At 46.3% G+C, this 7,035-nt stretch overlaps 1 long non-coding RNA gene across 1 annotated transcript; it reads right to left on the reverse strand.

Moving 5' to 3' along the window:
* Positions 1-4,347: 4,347 nt before the first annotated feature.
* LOC103676226 lies at positions 4,348-5,490 on the reverse strand. The gene is made up of 3 exons (XR_572032.2): positions 5,326-5,490; positions 5,199-5,234; positions 4,348-4,919 (listed from the first exon to the last, which is right to left on the reverse strand). It is a non-coding gene; the product is annotated as an uncharacterized LOC103676226 (long non-coding RNA).
* Between the last annotated feature and the right edge of the window lie 1,545 nt (positions 5,491-7,035).

Genomic DNA, 7,035 nt, shown 5'->3' on the forward strand with positions numbered 1-7,035 from the left:
TCTTTCTTTCTTTCTTTCTTTCTTTCTTTCTTTCTTTCTTTCTTTCTTGTTGTTAGAAGAACGCTTAACCGAGATCTACCTCTGACATTCTTCAGCACACGACGCGGTCTTGCTGACTACAGGGACAATGTTAGGCAGCAGGTCTCTGGAGCTCACTTATCTTACATAACTGAAATGTTATGCCCCTTTCTCTAAAGCTGAGCGTGGAGCTGCCTGCCCTGGCAGCAAGCGTCCTAGAACCTTGAGAATACAAAGTACAGAGCAGAGATGATGGGCCACAAAGCAAAGAACGATACTAGGTCTTTGGAGATGTTACTAAGAAGCTGCTTTAGCCCCAGATCCTCCTTGGTGGCCCTTATTTTTATGTGAACTGAATACGGTGTCAGTCGTGACTATCTCTATGAATTGTACTCTCTGTAACTTGCACCAGAATATAATTCTACCTGCAGGAGGATGTGCGGAGTCATTTCAAGAGAGCGAAGTTGACAATGCAGTAGTTTTTCAAGCAATTAACTAAAGAAACAATCCAAGCAAAACTTTTATAAGTCCACAATCTTGACCATTTTGCAAGTGCCAGTTTGGCCTTGCTGAGGAAGGACACGGTGGCCAAAATCGCTGAAACGGTTAAATCATTGCTTCTCTCTCCTTTGCTTCTGGAGCCCGAGCTGAAGGCATCCGAGAGGTGGGGCTGCCCGAGGAGCTTGCGATGTGGCCTTTAAACCCACATGTTGCAATTTAATGAAATAACGTCAGAACAGTTTTTAAAAATGTATTTGCAAAGTTCAGATAGAAACCCACTAACATCATGGATAATAAATTTCCAAACATTACTTTTGAAGAAGTAAAATATCCCTAATATGTCGTCCGAACAAAAAATCATTTCTATAATTTAATAGAAAGGTAGCTCAGGAGTCAAAGACCCACATCGAGCAGGTGAAATGAAGCTCACCGTCATTTTAGGCCAGAAATGCAAATGCAAGAGCTTTTGGATTATTTTACGACATACACACTCTCTCTACGAGAACAATTAAAAGTGTTAATCCCTGGTCACTTTAGCAGGAACGGTTTTATTTTCTGATCAAGTCCGGGTTATTGCTGTTAATTGAAAATCTTGCTTTTGCACTCAATAATGCGGCCACAGCTGAAGAGCTCAGCTCCTTTCTTCAACATTAATTTCATGCAGAATGAAGAAAGAACACCAGGAGAGCAGAAAGAAATCATTTTTGGTTCAACCGGTATTTTCCCCTCTTTTTCTAAGAAGAGATTAAATGATTTTAAAGGACGGGTGCAGGATGAAGTACCCTGGTCAAGTACTACAGAAGTTAATGGGATTTTAATTCTATTGATAAAACACCTTCCCTTCAAAGACAATTAAAGTACGCCTCTTGTAGGGTTTGGCTCCTGCTGTTCTATGTTATGTCCACGTGCCAGTTGAAGGGCAGAAGTAACACTCTGGATCGTTCCAGGAAAAAATAAACAGCTCTCAGATCTCAAAATAGCCAGAAGTGTGTGCAGAATATCCTCAATATTTCTTTGCCAATCCTGAAACCGAAGTAAAAACAAACTATTTCAGCCTACCAGGTACCACTTGGCTTACCAACTGGCAGGCCAGTTGACCAATCAACAAATATTCCTTTTCATAGTGTGAGGGATGTGTTTGGCTGTTACCCAAGGGGGACACATATGTACACGACCCCTCACCGGAGTCCTCGCGGCAAGGCTTCTACTCAAGGTGGGCGGGTAAGAACGCACACACCGTGGGAGATCCCAGAGCACCAGGGAGCAGAGGCAAAGAGGCAGAACCATGGCCAGGGCCCTCCTTGTATCAGTGGTTGAAGATGCCTTGTCTTAGTCAGCATGGGCCACGGTAATGGAACAGCACAGGCGGGCTGCTTAAACCACAGACAGCTATTTCCCATACCTCTGAAGGCCAGGAGTCCAAGATCAAGGTGGCAGCACTGCCAGGTTCTGGCGACAGCTGTCTTCCTGACTTGTAGACTGCCACCTTCTCACTGTGTCTTCACATGGTGTAGGGAGAGAGAGCTCCCTGCTGTCTCTTCCTCTTCTGACAAGGACACCAGTGCTATGGGATCAGGGCCCCACCCTGATGACCTTGTTTGACCTTAGTTACCTCCTTAGAGAGCCCATCTCCAAATACAGTCATGCTGGGAATCAGGGCTGCAACACGCACATTTTGGGGGGAACATAATTCAGTCCACAGCTGTCCCATGGGCTGGAGGAGGCCAGGAAAGAGCCGGGCCAGTGACGCTGAGGCTGGGACCCCTCCTTCCGAGGTAGGAGGTCCAGGCCCTTCAGAGACCACGACTGTCACATTGCAGGCGCCCAACCATCAGAGTCTGACTTCCACGGGCCCCACCACCAGAATTTGTTCTCATGCCCTTGACAGGCCTTTGCTTTTCATCCAAACAATTAAAAATGATTAATTAGATGGGAGTTAGAATTCTCTGTCTTCACACACACATGTGATATCCAAAGACGGCATGGTTAGTTAAAAGCTACTAGAAATGACATTTCTGTTGACTTTCTTTATTATTTGACGGCTCCCCATAAGAGGCTGACATACACACCAAACACAGAAGGGATTCTTCCCCTCAGCTCCCCCGACCTAAATAACACGCTCGTGAGAGCTCATGGTGTAACCCGAGCGCTTAGAGTATAGCCCGGGACGCTGAGCTCCGGCTCTCTGGCTCGCGGGAAGGGTGGCTGGCTGCACCGCAGCTTGTCTGCTCCTGAGCTCCTTCTGGTTCAAGCGCCCAGGAAGAGCATCGTCTGCCCTTATACGGAAAACGGCTTTGCTTGCTGACTTGAAATGATGTCTTCGGGCTGCTCTTGGCCCACCGTGCTCAACAGTGAAACCCCAGTGCTCAGATATTCATTGAGCAAAATAATAGAGAAGTGTGTCAGTGGGATTTGAATACCCTGAGACAAGTGGGAAAGATTTTCGTGAGAAATGTGACATTTTCGAAGCAGCATTTGAAGACCCATCTGGCCGTCATGTGATGCATTCACGAGAACTGGAGGGAGGCGTGTGGCCCAAGGAAGAAGAAGTTGGAAGTACAGATGGGCCTGACATAAGGAGGGCCAAAAATAGGACGGTGGCCGTGGGGACGGACAGATCTGAGGGTCGCTGTGAAGGCAAAGGCTCTTTAGGTCTTTGGAAAGGGAAAGTGGTGGGGTCAGGAAGGGAAGAGAATGTGCCTTCGGGACCTCAGTCTTAGGGTTTGAGAGAGAGAGGTCACCATTCGCTGCAGGAGAGGAGTGAGGGCTTACCTGCCGCCGTGGCGGTTCCGGTCACAGGAAGTCTGATTCCCAGAGAGTTTTACCACCTGCTAAGGCCATGTAGCGCAGAGAGGGGCAGGAGGGAGTCCAGACTCCACCTGGGTGGACCAGGCACCAGGACATGACCCATTCTGTGCTGCCTTATAAGTCAGACTCTGAGAATCCAGAGGAGCAGAGACCCGGACAGGCCGGCACGGTCCCTGAGCCCTGCCCTGACTTCTGTTCTGAACGGCCAGCTGAGGCGATGCCAGCCTCTTTCTGGGCTGTGCTTTGACATTCCCTTCTAACCAACTTTCAAACCCATTTATTTATCTGTTTGGGTGAAAAGGAACTCTTGTAGAACAGCAGATCAAAGTAGAGTGGTCCAATCTATAAAAGAGATCGATGAGGGAGAGGGAGAGGGAGCTGGGACACACAGCATCCCACCTGCCAGGCTAGGTCTTAGCCTCCCTGCAGACCAGCTCGATGGCTCCACAGAGTCTCAGATTCCAACTGCAGAATGATCCGATTGTTGTCTGTTCGCAGGGAAGGAGAGAACTACAACGCGACAGATCTCTTCTGGGCCCTGAACTATTTGAAATCACCCCCACCCCGAGCCTGCAACCCAATATTTAGATCAAGTTCATTGGGAGGATTCATTGCAAAACATAGGAAGTAACTTCGAAAAAAAGAGTGGATTTCCAGGGACTAAAAATTCCAATAGCCTTTTCTTAGGAAACCAAGAGGAGGAGAGAACCACTAATAAAAATACTTGTTAGGAGGGCCCATACGGACATCCTGCAGCAAGATCTCTGTCCCCTGGGCAGATATTTGGAGCTGCTTTTCCAGGAGTGGTGGCGGGTTTTGCTGTGACCCAACAGTTCACTTTTGCAAAGTGGTTGGCCAACATTCTGGAATGTAGTCTATGGCTATTCAATGAATTCTTTCCTCTGAGCAAACAAGCTGGCTCTAGAGGTAACAGTACACATGGTCTCTTATTCCCATTAGCAACCCCAAACAAGCAAACGGCCTTACCCAAACAGTAGAAAAGGCTAGGTTATTTTTAAATGTGCTCAGTTTAACGTGTTTCACAATTTGTGATTTCCCAACGACAAAAAGAATTGTACAGCTGTTAAAATTACACGAGAATTCAGAAGAAGGGATACCAAGTAGGAGAAGGGGCAACAGAGGGCAATTCACACGTTGTAAATGAATGGAAATAACAAAATCCTATTTCGAGAGCCTACTTCCATTTTTGTAAAGTCCTAGTGAAGATCCAGTCGAGGAGGAAAAGAGTTATGAGTTTTGGTGAGGAATGCACTCATCTGATGTTTTTCTCCCAAGAGGCTTCTTGTATTTTTAAAAATAAGTATGCTGCAAACTAACTTCGAGGAGTGTGTTTGTAAAGACAGCCTTGATTATAAAGCACAGGAGATTACGGCAAGGCAGAGAGGAGGAGGGTTCTTGGGTTCCCAGGACGGCAGTGCCTGCTGAATGGGTTCAAGCCAACAGGACACGGCTGGAAATCCCACAGTCCCCATCCCGGTACAATTGCGGCGTCCCTAGATACAGAGGGGGGCATCCAGCGCTGGCCCACAGATGCCCCACACAGATGTCCAGCATCACCAGTAAAAATATATCTGGTGGAAAATAAAAAGAAACCTTGCTTTAAGCCCACATTTTCATTTTCAGTGTTCCATCAATATGACACCCGATTTCCCCAAGCTTTCCAGCACTTTCTTCTGAAATCCACAGTTGTCACGTAGTCAAGGGTAGAAATGGCCCTGGCTTTTAACGTCTGACACGATTTCGTAATAAAATTTCCTTTTCAATAGACCTGATAACCGGCGAGCCAATGTCACGGTCAGCCTTGCTTTAAAAAGACTGGCCACGCATTCCCTGAAGGAAGCACCGCTTACCTGGGAGATAGTCATTTCTCCAACAGCCCCTTTCATCTGTAAATGAGGAAATGAGTCAGCTTTACTAAGTGTTACCTCATCATCGGTGTGTTACTCAGCAGGAATAGGGACATAGTTTGTTACTCACACAAGCCTGGTATCACCGAGAGTCCAGGTCCTGTTCTTACCTCCTCTTCAAACAACTCCAGGTTCTGTTCGAGATCTTAACTGTGTCTCGGGTTGGAAAAGTGCCCGGTCGGTCACAAGATTGCATGACTCATTGTAACTGCTCAACTGGAGCTGAGTGCCGAGCTTAAAGAACAAAATCAGCGCTGTGATGTCACCCCTTCTCTATGTATCTTTAACATAGCTAAGAGACGGAGGCTGTTGAGTAAAGACACAAAGCTTTCCAATGAGAGGAATGTGTCTCAAACGCTTAGGAAAGCAAACATTCTGGGGTTATGTTTGGTTACAAACACGAGCCCTGCTCCAGGAATCTGGGTGTGTGGTCTGGCTGATAGAAGTATTCCACCGGGTTTTAAGATCTACGGACTGGTCACCTGGGTTGATCAAAGTTTAACCCAACTGAAACGTGTGGGGTTTCAATCACCATTTTGTCTTTAGAACAGACTGAGAAGTGTCCTCATTTAGGATTATTTAAAACCTTCAAAAATAATGAGAGTTCCTTCATGTGCCGCACAATCAAGGAAAATAGAAAGTGTTTGAAAGCGTGGGGATCGTCAGTAACTTCTCTTTTTTCCTATCCTTTTACAATTATTTAATGAGCAGGCATTGCTTTTACAGTGACAAAAATTAAGTGGAAAGAAATGTTTCCAGCTTCCTGAGAGTTCACTCCGTCAGATGAAAAAACCCAAAAGCCAAAACAAACGGAGTTAAGTACGTTGACAGCAACCTCATATCTTGTTGATACCTTTCACGATGATGTTAGTAAAACTGCATGACCCAAAATGAGATCACTGTTTACCTAACTACACTACCGGTCCCACAAGAGCCCCCTCGGCTATTGTAATGCCAGCAGCAATCTCTTCTAAGAACTCAAATCACTCCTTTTGGTAAAAGGCAGCCAAGATGAAGGAGGTATTTTTAATTAAGCTGATGATACCACTTCCTCGGGATGGCTTCAGCTGGAAAAAATTGGAGACCACAAGCAGGGCAAAGAGCGTTGCGTTTGGGAAAGGTCTGGTATCATGTGAAAAGTTATGTTTCTTTCAAATTTAGCACATCATTGTTCAGCTTCCTTTTTTCCCCCCAGCATTGTCTGTCTGCTTGGGGGAGGTCCTATGAAAATATAGAAGCTTTGTCAGACTCTAAAGAGGAAGTCAAGTATTGTGATAAGATGGCATATCGCGCTCTCTGACCCCCAACGCATACAGTGTATCTTTGAAGAAATTTGCTGCCCCACCCATGGTCCTGCTGGTTTCATGAAGGCTGCAGGGCTAAAATCGTGTGTGTCTGTCACTGCCTTGTTCATGAGTGAAAATATCACTTATGTGAGAACCTTTCAACGCTCAATTCTGCAGTCAGAAGGAGTTCTGTGAAATCTTAGAGCCCAGCCCCGGGGACAGGGCTGGTGTCCGGAACTCTGGATGCCTGTGCCCACATCTGGGGTTCTCCTCGCCATGCGCCTCCCTGCTGCAAGTGTCAGTGCAGTGTCTCATCTCATCTGTCATCATCATCCTGTGTCCACGGCCTAGTATGGATCATTTTAACCTCGAGTGATCACTAGGAGACATATCTCATCAGAAACAAAGGCTGGCATCCTTGAAAGGCCAAGACCGTGTTTACAGACAGTAACAAAAATAAATATATGGACCCCCTAAAATGACTCTTAAATAGA

This window comes from Ursus maritimus, unplaced genomic scaffold, assembly GCF_017311325.1.
Source record: "Ursus maritimus isolate PB19 unplaced genomic scaffold, ASM1731132v1 scaffold_31, whole genome shotgun sequence".
In the NCBI taxonomy this organism is placed as follows: domain Eukaryota; kingdom Metazoa; phylum Chordata; class Mammalia; order Carnivora; family Ursidae; genus Ursus; species Ursus maritimus.